The 15,773-nt window shown below is 34.2% G+C and overlaps 1 pseudogene across 1 annotated transcript; it reads left to right on the forward strand.

Annotated features, from left to right (window-relative positions):
* Positions 1-517: 517 nt before the first annotated feature.
* On the forward strand, positions 518-9,902 carry LOC143597061 (kinesin-like protein KIN-12C; annotated as a pseudogene). Its single transcript, XR_013146828.1, has 24 exons — positions 518-919; positions 1,449-1,604; positions 1,717-1,800; positions 1,893-2,012; positions 2,103-2,213; positions 2,285-2,377; positions 2,492-2,652; positions 2,728-2,799; positions 3,335-3,422; positions 3,517-3,575; positions 3,668-3,731; positions 3,812-3,877; positions 3,964-4,098; positions 5,130-6,386; positions 6,461-7,639; positions 7,728-7,835; positions 7,919-8,082; positions 8,173-8,260; positions 8,331-8,405; positions 8,490-8,728; positions 8,815-8,913; positions 8,998-9,072; positions 9,155-9,325; positions 9,397-9,902. The product of XR_013146828.1 is annotated as a kinesin-like protein KIN-12C (transcript).
* Positions 9,903-15,773: the final 5,871 nt, after the last annotated feature.

Consider the following 15,773-nt stretch of genomic DNA (forward strand, 5'->3'; position numbering starts at 1 on the left):
ACTAAAAAATTAAGTCAATCAACATTTACGGTCTGGTTCGGTTTTTAGTTAAACCGCAAACCACGCCGTTCGTTAGAATTTAAAAACTTTGAAACCGATTGATCGAAAGTTATCATAAAAACCAATGATAAAGCTAAACAGATGTCAGTTTCAAAATTTCAAAGCAAATCATAAACATCTATAATTGTTACTTTAAAGTTAATAAAAATTTAGAAGGGGAATTAAAATAATAAATCAACTTTAAACACAATGAATCCAACAACACTAAACCGTGTCGGCCATTCATGAATCACGCTTCGAAATTTGAAAATCCAAATCAGTTATGTTTTTTCCGTTAGGATCTATTTCACAATAAAAAAAACCGTTTAATTTGAAAAACGAGCGGTTGTATCCATCTTTTTAGCTAATCCTCCTCTGTGTCAGAAAACTTTTCATGGCGATTCATAACCCTAACTAATTCAATCACACTTTCCATCAGTCTACAACCAATTTGAGGTTTTATATATCCGATTCAAAAATGGTGAAGAACGGCCAAGTTGAATCAAACGAGAATCAATTCGAGAATATTCCGCTTTCGAGGTCACCGTTGGATACGATACCAGATCCGTCTCAATTCTCCAAGGAATTTGTCAATGAGATACTGAATCAGAGCGGAGTTAGTGGTTCGAGCGTTGTTAATCGGAGGAAATTCGAGTCCGCGCATAGTACGCCGGTGAGGAGTGTGTCCAGGAGTTCTTATGTTGGTCAAGTGGGAGCTTGTACCGGGCCGAGGGTGGTTAATGGGACTGGAGAAAGGAGAGGGAGTGTTTCTAGGGTTTCCAGAAGGATTTCCAGTGAGAATTGTGACCTGGTGGCTGCCGAGGTTCCGTGTTTTGAGCTTCTCGAGGATCCTGAGTTTTGGGATGATCATAATGTTCAGGTTAATTATATTATTATTATTGCCTTATAAATACTAGTTAAATTGTACTTCTATTTTAAATGTATGAATGAAATCTTTTGGAATAATAGATTATCAAACTATATACATAAAGTTGTTTGACAGTAATAATCTTGTTATTGACTGGCTTAAGATTTTGTTTTACTTGTATTTATAGTATATCTTGTTGGTATAAGAATAGGAAATGGATAATTTCATTTAGTCATCCAGATATCATGATAGTTAAGCGCTCATTTACATTCATTCTAGGAAAAGTAGCTTTCTACCAGAAAAGAAACATGACAGACTTACTGAAAACAATCTACCATTTGAGGGTAATTATTAAATGTCATATTAAACACACAGCTGCAGTTTCAAGTTTCAACAAAGTGATTTTAAGCTCAACTCATAGATAGAAAAGATATTAATAAACAGTTCCCTTGTCTGTTTCCTTTCTGTTAAATATTAATGTGGATTTTTTATATTGTGATGTGGATGGTTCTATGAGATGACAAAGTGGTTTAATATACAGGTTTTAATACGGATGAGACCGTTAAACAATATGGAGAAGATGGCACAAGGGTACAGTCGGTGCTTGAAGCAGGAGAGTTTACAAACCTTAGTGTGGCTTGGCCACCCTGAAGTCAAATTCACATTTGACCACATTGTCAGTGAGACGATATCACAGGTACTATCATGGCTCATTACACTATCAGAGTAAAACAGTTATGTTCTTTTAATAAACACTGATGCTGGTTTTGTGTTGATACTTGATATGTTACATATTGATTTATTCCCAGGAAAAGCTGTTCCGTGTTGCTGGATTGCCCATGATTGATAATTGCATGTCAGGTTATAATAGTTGCATGTTTGCTTATGGTCAGGTATGGCTTGAAAACTTGTGTTTCTATTTCATTTTAATATAATACGAGATTGGAATTTATATCTTTTAGTTTTCCTCCTTTCCTGTGTTCAGACTGGTAGTGGCAAAACATATACAATGATGGGTGAGATAAGTCAACGGGATGACAAGTTTGTTGATGACTGTGGGATGACTCCACGCCTTTTTGAATATCTATTCACAAGGATTAAACAGGTGAGAGATGGATTCTAACCATATATGACTAGATTCTATAACACCCTAATTTTCTTTGATCCCAAATTTAAACTGCCCAATTATTTGTAGGAGGAGAGCAGAAAGGATGAAAGTCTTAAATATAGCTGCAAATGTTCCTTCTTGGAGATATACAACGAGCAGATCACAGATCTTCTAGAACCTTCGTCTACTAATCTCCAAGTGAGTACAAGTTCAGCATTTAGTGCATTGTTTCTTTGAACGCTAAACATGATGATTTCTAAATTTAACAGCTCAGAGAAGGTTTGAAGGAAGGAGTGTATGTTGAAAATCTTACTGAATATAATGTGGGAACTGTTGACGAAGTCCTCAAGCTTTTGTTGCAGGTGTGTCAATATTATCAAGCTTTACACTTTAGTACTCCACTACAAATTTTTTATGATTAGTTGACAGTTGTTTGGTTAATTGTTTTTGACTATTAAATTATTCTACCTCTACAGGGTGCTGCAAACAGGAAAGTTGCAGGAACCGATATGAACAGTGAGAGCAGCCGATCACATAGTGTTTTCACATGCATTGTTGAAAGTCGTTGGGAGAAAGATTCTGTGACACACCTTAGATTTGGAAGGTTAAATTTGGTAGATCTGGCTGGTTCTGAAAGGTAATTTTTAACTACATCATGCATTTGTTTTTTGCACCATGCTTCTGACTTTACAAAATTGAATATGTTATTTAGGCAGAGAAGTTCTGGAGCAGGAGAACGGTTGAAGGAGGCATCCTATATAAACAAATCACTATCAACTCTTGGGTAGGTGCATTATATTCTTTCTCAGTCAACACTCCACTTGTACTGCTCATTGCTCTTGGTGATGACTTGTATCATTTTTATCCTCAATTAAACACATAGTCCTGTAGGTGACATTGTGAACCTCTGGTTTGTGTCAAGAACTTGAAGGACACTGAAGCCTATTATTCGCATAAATGACAATTTCTATGATATTTTGAAATTAGAATTACCTTTTTGTCTGCCCTTATTGGAAGAATTGTTATCGATCTGGTAATTGATATCACTATTTAAATTGAACGATGTTAAGCATAATATGGTTTACTTTAGGCATAACCACAAATGAAAGAATCAATAATACAGCTGTCATGACGTTAACAAGGAATAGATTATTCAATTAGGAAGTTCCCATAAATTAATATGTAGTTAAATTAGGTAGTATCCATTTATTAGCTTATTTTGTCGTGTTAAGTATGGATAGGAGTAATAAGGTGTTTTTCGTGTTCAATTTCTATTTTTGAGTAATGACAAGCTCTTAAATATTTTGTTGTGGTTGTAGTCTGGTAATAATGTCTCTGGTGGATGTTACACATGGGAAACATAGGCATGTACCTTACAGGGATTCAAGACTCACATTTCTTCTTCAGGTCAGCAGGTTAAAACATGAATTTACATTCCAATTCCAAAATTGTATTAGATTTTCTCAAGTAACATTAACTCCTTTTTCTATCTGGATGGCAGGATTCTCTTGGTGGTAATTCTAAAACAACAATTATAGCAAATGTCAGCCCCTCAATGTGGTCAGTATATGGTTCATATAATTTATGTGAGTGTCTCACTGATTTTTGTCTACATTTTCTAATCTCTGTGGTTATAACATATAAATATGCAGTGCTGCAAATGAGACATTAAGTACTTTAAAATTTGCTCAGCGGGCCAAGCTTATTCAGAACAATGTACAAATACTAAAGACTTCTTATTCTTTTTTCCACTTCAAATCCTCAATACTGTCACCTGAATTTCTTCTTATTCTTAGGCAAAAGTAAACGAAGATGCATCAGGTGACGTGACAGCACTGCAGCGACAAATTCAAGTGTTAAAGGTATGATGAAAAGCATAGCCAACTATGTCTCATCTTTAGATATTGATAAACATTTGAGATAATGTATATGTATATTCATATTGTAGGAACAAATGTTGTTATTGATGAAGCATCAAAAGATCCCAAAACCTTTGCTTCAAGTTGAATTCTGTGAAAGTGAAGACTCTACAGGCAAAAATATCAATGATGACAGTAAAGTCATAAGTGATCAGAAACTGAAGGTAACTGTCAATTGGAACAAAGATCTAATTTTTATTTGAAGTGGGCCTGTTGAGAGATATTTTGCAGATTCTATATCCCTTCAATAACCTAAGAGATCTAAGAGCACTCACATCCCATTCCCTATAATTTAACTAGAAATCATCATTTCCTAAATTTATGTCTCATTTCGTAAAAACCTCTCACACCCTATTCGCCACCCTAATTCCCTATATTCTATATATTTTTTTTCATAAAATCTAAATAATATATATATGTGTCAACATTTCATTGGATGGGATGAATTCAGGGGATGGATAGTGAACCCCCAAATTTGGGGGATGAACATGTTTTCCCTCAAATTATGGGGATGGGGAATGGGATGGAGTTGTGTTTTAATGTGATTTTCTTAATTTTTAAGGATCGGGATAGGGGTGGGGGATGGGATGTGAATGCTCTAACTAAACATTTAAGTTCACCTTATGATTTTATATCATGATGATTTTTTGTGTCTGAAGTATCGCCTCTTACTTCATTTTAACAAAACATCTTAATTTGGTGGCATTTCAACTTCCCGAGTCTCATTTAACAAGGGGAAGGAAGGACACGATAGGAAAATAAGAAAAAATCATATTCCAGAGATATTTTTAAGAAAGGGAGGGGAGGGGAAAGGAGGGAAATGCTAGAAAATTTGAGTATATTATCATCCTCTGGAGAGATTAGGAGAGAAAATTTTTGTATCTAATTATAACTTCTATCAAAATCCTAAATTATCCTTATATCTAACTCCATGTAATAGTTTACTTAAAGGGTATAATAGGAAAATTTATCTTTCTTTTCTTTTCCTCTTAACTCGGGAACAGCTAAAATGTTTAATTTCTTTTCTTTTCCTTTCCTTTTCATTAATCTCGGGAACACAAAATAAAATCACACATTTTCCTTCCCCTAGCCTTCTTTCCTGTCATAATTCCCCTTCCTTCCCCTCCCTCGTTAAATATCTTCTAAGATTAAGTTTATGTGAGACTCGTTAAATAGAGTTTTACTTATTTTTCAGGTTGAGACAGTGTCGAGTAGCATTGATTTAGAAGATGAGATGAAAGCCTGTAATCAAGTGGAAGATAAAATTCTACTTGATGAAAGTGATCTTGAAAGGACTGACACGTTGCACACAATTCTTCTAGAAGAACTAATGGATGCTAGAACCTTGATAGACACCATGAAATCTCAGCAGGCCAGATTGATTGATGAGCTGGAATACGTGCGCCAAGAGAATGACAGGCTGGTGGAAACCTTAACCAACAACAACAAACCACAAATGCTTCCAACACTTAACCATGAAACCCATATTTCAGGAAGCATTTTGTTAGACAACCAAAATGCAGACCAAAGCATGATGGATTTACAATCCCGGTTGGCCAAGATGACTAAAGATCTTGAAGATTTGAAATTACTTAATGATCCTATGAAAGACCAAGTTGATTTAGTTCACGAGGAAGCCGAAAATGAAGCAATCAACACAATTCTTAATTTACAGGATGAGTTAGCTTCTTTACAAGTGAAATATCACAGACGATTATGTACCATGTCTGAAGAAAATCAGAAACTTAAAGGTATCATAGCAGCCAAAGAGGACGAGGTGTATGCTTTGCACAGTGACTGGGAGAGAGCAAGTTTAGAGCTTACAAGTTTTTTATTGGATGGATCTAAATCTCTTAAAGATGCTTCTGGACAGATAGAAAGTATTGCTTCTTCATTTCCTCATAATGTTCGTGTTGCTGAACATGTTAAGAAGGCTGCAATGGTTTGTATTGAGAAGGAAGAAACAATATTACAACTAGAAAAGAACCTAGTAGATGCTCAATGTACCATACAACAAATGAAGGAGAAGTTAAATTCATTGAGGACTGCAACAATGGCTTTGACTGAAATTCAGTTTAATACAGAAGATGATGAAAAGAAGAAAGATGAGTATCAGATAATAGCTGAACTTGCTGCAATAAAAAGCAAACTTGATAACATGATGGATTGTTTAAGTTCTATACATGAACGATCCATATTTGAAGACTTGGAAGGATCTGTAACTGATAGTTCTACATCTAGCTCTAATCTTTCTGATGATGAAGATGTGCTGGATAATATGTTAGTCCAACAAACTTCAAGTAATCAAGAATCAGAGAAGGCATATTTGCTTTTGAAGAATCAATTGCTTATGGCTTCTGAAGCTTTTGTCAAGTTAGATGTTCAATTGGCTGCAGTCTTCAAGGATAAAGATTTAAAAGAACTTCAAATACCAGAGATGCAAGCAAGGATGGTAATACTTGTAACTTTGGTAGTTGAACATAAGGCTGTAATAATCAATTCACTCATTTTCTATTTTGTTTGCAGTTTGATGAAGATACAGATTGTAAAGCTAGTAGCTTCTTCAGAAAGTTTGAGGAAGCACATGCAACCATGAATGAGGTAGATAATGTTTTGAATGCACTGTTGAAAGTAAACGAGGAAGCAAAATTGTCAAGTGGTAGATGGAAACAAACTGCAGAGGAGGTAATGATGGAGAAGGCAAGCTTGATTGAAGAAATAAGTCAACTCAACGTTGACTTACAGTTGAGAGATGAAGAGCATACAATCCTGAAGGTAGAACTTGAAAATTTGGTGTCTATGCTTGAAGGTTCTTTCCAGCATCTACAAAAAGAGGCTGATGATTTGTGCCAGTTAATATATTCTGATGCCTTGACAATCGCCCATGGGACCCGCCACATCATTTCCAAATCAAGGTCTTCATTGCAAGATATCTGTGCTGAAACAATGCAAAAAAGTTTTGCATCTGTTGTGGTACAGCAATGCCGTTTTGGTGAATATATCAACAAATTTGGACCTCATGATGAAATACAGGAGAATTACAGTGCATTGGTGTCAAGAAAGGAAAGTGGAGAGTTAGGTGCAAGTGATGATGATCTCATTAGTGAAAACTTGAAACTACATAAAGAATTGGAAAGAAAAACTACTTTGTTAAATGGTTTATTTTTCGATTTTAGCCTGTTACAAGAATCATCATCTACAAGAAAAGACATCAAAGATGAAGCTGAAAAGTTATTCACAGCTTTAAGCCAAGTACAGCATGAGCTAAAGATGAAAGCGAATCAGCTTGATGATATGATAGTTGCACATGAAAAACTTGAAAGCTGTTTAACTGACACTGAAGCAGCTCTTACATCTTCAAAATCTTGTTTACAGCATTCTGAAGAAACTGTGGAAGCACTGTCATATCAAAATGCTGAGTTGAGAAGTCTTTTAGAGGATCTATACCTTAAAACATCAGAAACCGAAAAGCAACTCGAAGAACACAAAGAAATGGTTAAAACTTTGGAGAATGAAATTCATTGTACAGCTTCTTCAACACAAGAACATTTCCTCTTTTCTTTAGAAGGCATTACTGATGATTTGAAGAGGGTTTCTGTTGAAAGAGACCAGCTCTGTGAGCAAGTTAATTCTTTACAAGATAGGCTTGAGATGGCTTATGCAATGGCTGATGAAAAAGAAGCTATTGCTGTTGAAGCACGCCAGGTAACATCTGTTACTATTCTTCCGGTAATTATTTTTGTGAGTTACTCAGTTTTAATGATTGCTTACATGATACGTCTCTCGCTTCCAGGAGTCACAGGCAAGCAAAATATATGCTGAACAGAAGGAAGAGGAGGTTAAGATTCTAGAACGTTCCATTGAAGAACTTGACTCTACTATAAACATGTTGGAGAATAGGGTTAGTTTTGTGAATGTAATATCAGTTATTCAAGACTTTGCTGAGTCCTCTTGTAATAACTACGTTACATGTATTTCTGTTAGGTCAATGAAATGGAAGATGAGCTGGAAAGACATCACAGAATAAGAGATTCACTAGAAGTGGAACTCCAATCATTGAGTCAAAGGCTATTGACTTTTGAAAGCTTTAGAAATGGAAATGATTCTAACAACACTATTGTTGGCCAACCTGAAGACCAAATTTCAAGGTTAATCATAGTTTTCTCCAATATCTTAAGGTTTCTGCTGTATTTGTTTGATTCAATTGAGCAATGGTATATGTATATATTCATTTTCAGGAAATTGCATAGCAGGTACTTGGAACTTCAGGAATCACATGCACGGATAAAAGATCTTGAAGATGAAAGAACAGAACAAGCTAACGAGGTAAAATTCTGAAGACTTCACTTGCATGATATTTCTTAACCCACCTAACAAATTTTTTGAATTTTTGCAGATCAAGCAACAAAAAGATTACATTTCTGAAATTGTAATTCATGCAGAAGCTCAAGCTTCTCAGTATCAACAAAAGGTTAAAAAGAAACCGACTTTCTTGTATTACTCATCTTGTAATTGTTTATTTACGTAGTAGCTATATTAAATTTTTGTTGAACAGTACAAGTCCTTGGAAGCAATGGTACACATGATGCAGATGGATTCATCAAAGTCTGTATCCGAAGCACCATTAACAGACAAGACAGAAAAGAGCTCTGTCAGAGCAAGAGGTTCCAGCTCACCATTCAGATGCATGGCAATTTAGTTCAGCAGATGAATACAGAGAAAGATCAAGAGCTATCATTGGCCAAGCTTCAGCTAGAAGAGCTTGAAACAGTAGCATCAAACAGACAGAAAGAGGTTATTAACTTATTATAAAAACATGGATCTGTCATTTTTTTTATGGTATCATTGCATTTCATTAATTATGCAACTTATTTATACAGATATGCATGCTGAACACTAGACTGGCAGCAGCAGAGAGTATGACACATGATGTAATCCGTGATCTACTTGGTGTGAAATTAGACATGACAAATTATGCAGTAAGTTTTGTGTTCTGTTTAAACATCATCGACCTGAAAGCATATTACTTAATCTTGACAAGTGTATTATGTGGTACAATGTAGAACTTGATAAATCAGAATCATCTCCAAAGATTTATCGAGGATGCTGCTCAGCAAACACATGAGTTCATAGCAATGGTCTGTCACTTAATTTTATAGTTACCATGTTCCCAGAAATTAAACTTATATTTATATATTCAATGTTTACCAATTAAATCAGGAGCAAGAGACTCGCAAACTGAAACGACAAATCAATGATTTGCTTGAAGAAAGAGACAGGTGCATTTCTGAATTAAATTCGAAAGAAGCGGATATACTTGCTAGTAAGATGACATTGATGCAGTTACAAGGGCGGGACCAGTTGCTAACAGCACAAAATGAAATGCTGAAGGTACAACTATCAGTTAGTTATATAATCATATAAAACAGGTTTTTAACCTGTTTGTTTCTATGTTGACGCAGGCTGACAAAACAAACTTACAAAGAAGGGTTGCAGAACTAGATGACATGATCAAGAAGCTTCTTGGAACTCACCCAACTGCGTCAACAAGTCAGCAGCATGAAAATCATATGTTGAAAGCATGCAGCAGCAATGAGCTTGGTAAGAGGCTGGCTAACTCAGAGAAGTTGCTTTTACGTGTTAACAACGAGCTTGCTCAGTACCGTAAACCTGATAGTTCTCGGTTGCACCATAAAATGGATGAAAAGTTAGATGAATGGTAGATAAGGTGATGTGGTTAGTATCCTCTTACCATTAATATTCTGATTGGTTTGATTGGTGTTTGTGGGTTGATAAAGCTTGTTACTAGTTATAAAAGCCCATGCCGGTTTTATGTTACTGCGGCGAATAATTTTGGATAAATTGTTAATTCTTGCTACTGTCAGAAGATTCCTGGTTGTAGCTACTTTGATCCTTCTCTGTTGTTGTTACTACTGCTGCTACTATGCGATGACTTATGAATGTATATGATTGGTTTGTATAGTGTTATGAAATGAAAGTTGGTTATTATTAACAAATCCAGGACTATGTCTTGTAAGTAGGGCTACAAGAGTGGAGAGCCGAGCTGAGTACAGGCTCCACATGGCTGGAGAAATTTACGCTAAGCTCGAGCTCGACTTGAGATGTAGGTTTGATTTTGGCCAAGAAGATTCTAGCTCGGCTCCAATGGGTTGAAGTTATATTTAGCAACCAAACTAACTTCAAATATATAATTTATGTTCACAGTTGTTAATTTAATTGTGTTAGGCTATGTCCATTGGCAATTAAGATTGCAATCTCTAAATTTTTAGAATTAAAAAAAATAGAAAAAATCTAAAGATTCCTTCAATGTGATCGACCAACCAATCCAGTTTGCAATCTCTCAATTTTACCAACTTCAAACACTTATCACAATTTGAGTGGCATTTTATCTTATTTTTCTTTTTAATTCTTAACAATTATATATATATATATATGTATATATATATATTGGTTTATGTTTTATAACTTATTATATTTAACTTTTTTTTTAAATATAAAAGCGTAGTCTTGGTTTTTTTATGAGCATTCCGGTATAAATTTTTTAAAAATGGAGTTCGATTAAAAAATTGTATTTTGTTAAACAAAATTAAAGTTTTAACCATTATTGAATTATCTTATCTGAACCATTAGTTTAGTAAGATTTTCTGGATAAGATTTACAATTTAAAAAATCAAACATTATCTCATTCATGCTATGATTCTAAATTATTTTTATCTATTTTATAAAATGCGTTTGATAAATATATATTTAAAGTTTTCAATTAAATAATATATTTAAAAAAATATATAATTACTTAATTATATTTATATAGTTAATCAAAACTAATTATAAATTGAACCTTTTTAATAAAAAAATGGATGAAATTGGGTTGTTAATGGGAGTAAAAGATTATGATAGGTTAAATTATGTAGATTGAGTAGAGAAAAATTAATTTTATAATGTCATATGGGGATTGTGAAATTGTGAATGAGTACAGTCTTAGTTTACCTAGATATTTAGGATTTCACCACCATTGCAAATCCAGGGCCGGCCCGTATATATACCAAGCCCAATCTAGGGCTTTGGGCCTCCAAATTTTTAGGGCCTCAGTTTTAAAAAAAATCATATGTAATGTATATATAATTATTAAGATGATTCATTTCAATTAATATTATCCTAGCTGAGTGGTAAAATTCAACCTTTTTTGTACGGGAAGACCAGGGATCGAGCCTACAATCACTCAATTTTCTCCTTGGCCTATAGTTGCAGATAATAAGTCACATATTATTTAGAGAAAATTATTATTTTAGTCCACGTGGTTTTTAATCGCAGTCACTTTTAGTCCCTGTCAATTTCAAGTTACCTTTTCCATTCAAATATGCCTACATTTACAATTTGCCCCTGATTGATTTTTTTTTTTGCAATATTCTTTTATTTATGCATGTCTAAAAGACGTTAAAAGTTCTAATATTTTAATAAAAGAGAAAATTACTGTTTTAGTCCCCGTGGTTTTTACGTCTTTAATTAAAATATTAGAACATTTTACGTCTTTTAGACATGCATGAATAAAAGAAAGTGCAAAAAAATCAATCATGGGCAAAATTGTAAATGCAGGCATATTTGGATGGAAAAGATAACTTGAAATTTGACGGAGGGACTAAACATGACTGCGATTAAAAACCATGGGGAGTAAAAGAGTTCAAATTTTTGTTCAGGGATTAAAAGTAACTCCGCTTTAAAACAACGGGGACTAAAACAGTAATTTTCTCTATTATTTATTTTCAATAACATTCGCTCATTTATCTTAATATTAAAACAAGTATATATTTTTTTGGAAACAAATATTAATTCAACAACTTGAATATATACAATTGTTTCCGGTTGTAGCAAAAAAACAACTTTTAAGTTTTGAAGACAAAAATTCTTTATTGTGATAGTTAAAACACTCATTTTAATTTATTCCTAAAAGATTGGATGATATATGTACCTTATAAGTGCCCGTGTTTAAAATGTCGAGTGTGTGGCGTTAATCACAAGATGTTTTTTTTTAATATCTCCATTTAGGTACTTTCATGTCGTATTTCAAAACATTTAGATTCGGTTGATTTTTTAATAGACAAATCTAGTTTATATTATAAAATAGAATCTAGATTATTTTGGTTTTACATTTAACTTATTCATTTAAATAAATGTGAAGTAACAAGAATAAAAAAAGAGGAAAAGAAAAGTACGAATCCATTTTTTATGTAAAAAAGGCCTCGGATTTTTTATTTGCTTTAGGCCACCAAAATAGTTGGGCCGGCCCTGTGCAAATCAATAAAATAAAGACAAGACAGAATTACAGATTATTTTTTATGTTTACACCAAATTTCAGTGGTTGTCCTTTATCTTTAAAATGAACACAATTTGTACTTTACGTTTCAAAATGTTACACCGTTTGTCCTTTAGCCCTAACCCAGTTAACATTTCTCGTTAACTCAGGTCGCATGCCTTGCACATAAGGGTAAATTGGTACTTTTACCCATTTAATTGAAAAGACATTTTAATTAATTATATATGTATAAGTATAAATCTACAATATATATAAAAATCATAGGTGTCGCGATGTGGTCGCTCCCCCTTCTTTTGGAGTCACTAGATCAGCTTGATTTTAAAATGGAGGCTTCTCATTCAGTTGACCCGAATTTACAGGTATGGGTCTTACCAAACCCAGATATTCCTTAAACGGGTTATAACATCTCATTAAATTAAAAATTATTCTCACCAAATTAGTGACGTGAAAATCCTATAAAATAGGATATACTAAAAATTATTATATGATTTAAAAAAAAAAATATTATTTATAATTAAAAAACCAATTTTATAGTAAAAAAAATAAGCGGGTCTTGGGTCTTACCAAACCCAAATAACTTTTAAACCGGGTTATAACATCTTAGTTATTTGTGAAACCTTTTTATCATCAAACTCTAAGTATATTATAATTTCATTACAATAAATAAAATTAAACCCATAAAAGTATATAAATATTAAAAACGAGGAATGTAAAACAACCCCGTAATACGGAGGATAAAAACTAGTATAAATATATATGTGTATATCTCTTTCTTCTCCAGTAGCCGGCACCACCACTTGCCACCATCAACCTCTGGCAACCACCACCGCTACACCACCGAACCACAACCACATCACCGGACAACCATACCGCATTATCAGTAACAGTGAGGTCTGGAACTTCTAGAACCCATTACAAACCTAGAATCTCAACCTCAAAATTCGATCTCGTGGATTACAAAATGCAAATGAAAACACATCAAAATGTAAAGATAAATCGATTGGTATGAGACTTACTTAGACGGTGCTCTAATCAACATTGTTGGACCTCGCCGGAGACGCACAACAGCGACGGCTAACCAAACGCATCTAGGCTCAAGTTTTCCACAAATTTTTGTTGCCCTAACTCTTTCTTGATTGTAATCGGGTATCAAACGTATCTGGGCTCAAGTTTTCCACATTTCATGTGCTTCAATTAGATCTGGTAAGTTGAAGGTGGAGGTGGTGGGTTGTTGATGGTGGTAGTGGGATTGCAGAATGTAGAAGAGAGAGAGAGAGAGAGAGAGAGAGTGTGTGTGTGTGTTTTTTATATATATATATATTTATAATCTTTAATTAATTATTAGTATTTTTATAAAATGATGGGTAAATGACTAATTTTTCCTCATGTGCAAGACATGTGACATGAGTTAACGAGAATTACTAACTGGGTTAGGGCCAAATGACAAATAGTGTAACATTTGGAAACGTAAAGTACAAATTATGTTAATTTTAAAGATAAATGACAACCACTGAAATTTGATGTAAACATAAATGACAAATTCTGTGTAAAATAAACCATTTAATGTGAGACAGTCTAGAATAATCATGCAACAATTGTCGTACAAACCAAATGTGGAGTTCAAGTAAAACGAATCCTTTTTGTACTAACAAGTATAGGTGAAAAAAACCGGTTCATCGGTTTAAAAAACAAACCAGGTTGACTCCCAAACCGGCCCCTAAACCGTCCCAACCCGCCGATTTGGGTGTCGGTTCGTATTTTTGCTTAACAAACCGGGTTTAAACTAGAACCTATTTAACTGATAACCGGTTTCAAATCGATCTCAATGGCTGATGCGTGTATGTTTTTTATTGTGGACTAACGGTTGATGCATGCTTCTTTGCCTCTTTGTGCTTCACCAAGTCCAGTTGTCCAAAAACAGAGAACTTCTAAAATAATTTTATTAGATTACTACTTTACTCCAAAGCTTAAACCATGAAACTTGAAAGCATGCATACAATGTAAGAATAGGTAGGTAAGGAACTACTAAGGCAATTCCCAGTAGTATTAATTATTAACATGCATGCAACGATAATGCTACCGATTTTTGAATGTTTTATTTTTTACCGTTCAATACTTGGAACTAGTATTTAAGAGACACGACACTCTTTATTCATAAGTCACAACACTCTTATTCAAAGCTTTGCCTTAAATCATAAAAATACCCTCTTTATTCACTTTCAAATGACTACTTCAAGTGCTCCAACTCAATCCAATGTTGGTGCAACCGACGTAGTTGTTCAAATTCATCCTACAAATAGGAACCGGGAAATATGGTGTAATTTTGACTTATGTCAAATGGCAAGCGGTTCTCCAATGAAAGCGCGGTGCAAGTTTTGTGGTAAATTTTTTAGCCAAGACAACAACACAATTTTGAGAAGCCACGTTCAAAAGAGGTATTGCAAGGCGTTATAAAACCAACCGGGTGAAGGCCAAGCTTCGGTGGCAAAGGATGGAGCCTTATGGGCTTTCAACATGGAAACGTGTCGGGACCAATTTGTGTGTTTCGTGATTCAAGAACGTTTGCCATTCAATCACTTTGACAACGAGCGTTTGACCCGGCTTATTCAAACAACTCTTCAATCGCGCTATCAACTTGTAATTCATGCTACCCTTAGAAGAGATGGTTTAAAATTGTGGCTAAGTGCTAAACCGAAACAATATTATGTTTTCAAAACTTACAAACTGGTGTTAACTTGACTAGTGATACTTGGCCGGCTCCACACGGTTCACCGAACTCATACATTTGTGTCACTGCTCATTGGGTAGAACCCGAAACGTGGCGGATGATGAAGCGTACCTTGCGTTTGAATTGTTTGATTATTCTCACACCGGTGAAAATTTGTTTTATATAATAGACAAAGTGATTAAAACGTTTAAGTTGGAAAAAAATACTATCAATTTCCTTTGATAACACATCAAACAATACGAGTGCTATAAAAGAACTTCAATTGAAATATAAACCGATTTGTAACGGTAAATTTTTTCATAGTCGATGTGTTGCACACATTATAAATATGTCGGCACAAGACGGTTTAAAAGCAATAGAAAATTTTAAAGATAACTTCAAGCAAATGTTACGTGACATTTTTATCTCAAACAAAATGTTAGTAGATATCACAAATATTGTAAAGAGGCGATTTCCATTTGCTTAGGCCGGAATTGGGACATGCCTACAAGATGGAATTTGACATGTACAATGTTTGAGAAGACTATTAAACAAAAAGAAAGTTTAATCTCATATCATGGTGTGCTTTTGACCGGTCACCCTCGTGCGTTTAAAGAATTCTCTACATCGAGTTGGGCTATTATCGAACAAATAACCGATATTCTTGTCGTTTTCATAACCGCCACAACTATTTTATCGGGAGTTTATTATCCCACGAGTCCTTTAGTACAATAGTACTTAACCAACCTTTTTTAATTTGTAACAAATTAAACGAGTTGTCATTTAGAGGTAAACCGTTT

The sequence above is a fragment of the Bidens hawaiensis genome, unplaced genomic scaffold, assembly GCF_021521415.1.
Source record: "Bidens hawaiensis isolate Kalapana, Puna unplaced genomic scaffold, B.hawaiensis_p1.1 tig00047528_1, whole genome shotgun sequence".
Classification (NCBI taxonomy): Eukaryota; Viridiplantae; Streptophyta; class Magnoliopsida; order Asterales; family Asteraceae; genus Bidens; species Bidens hawaiensis.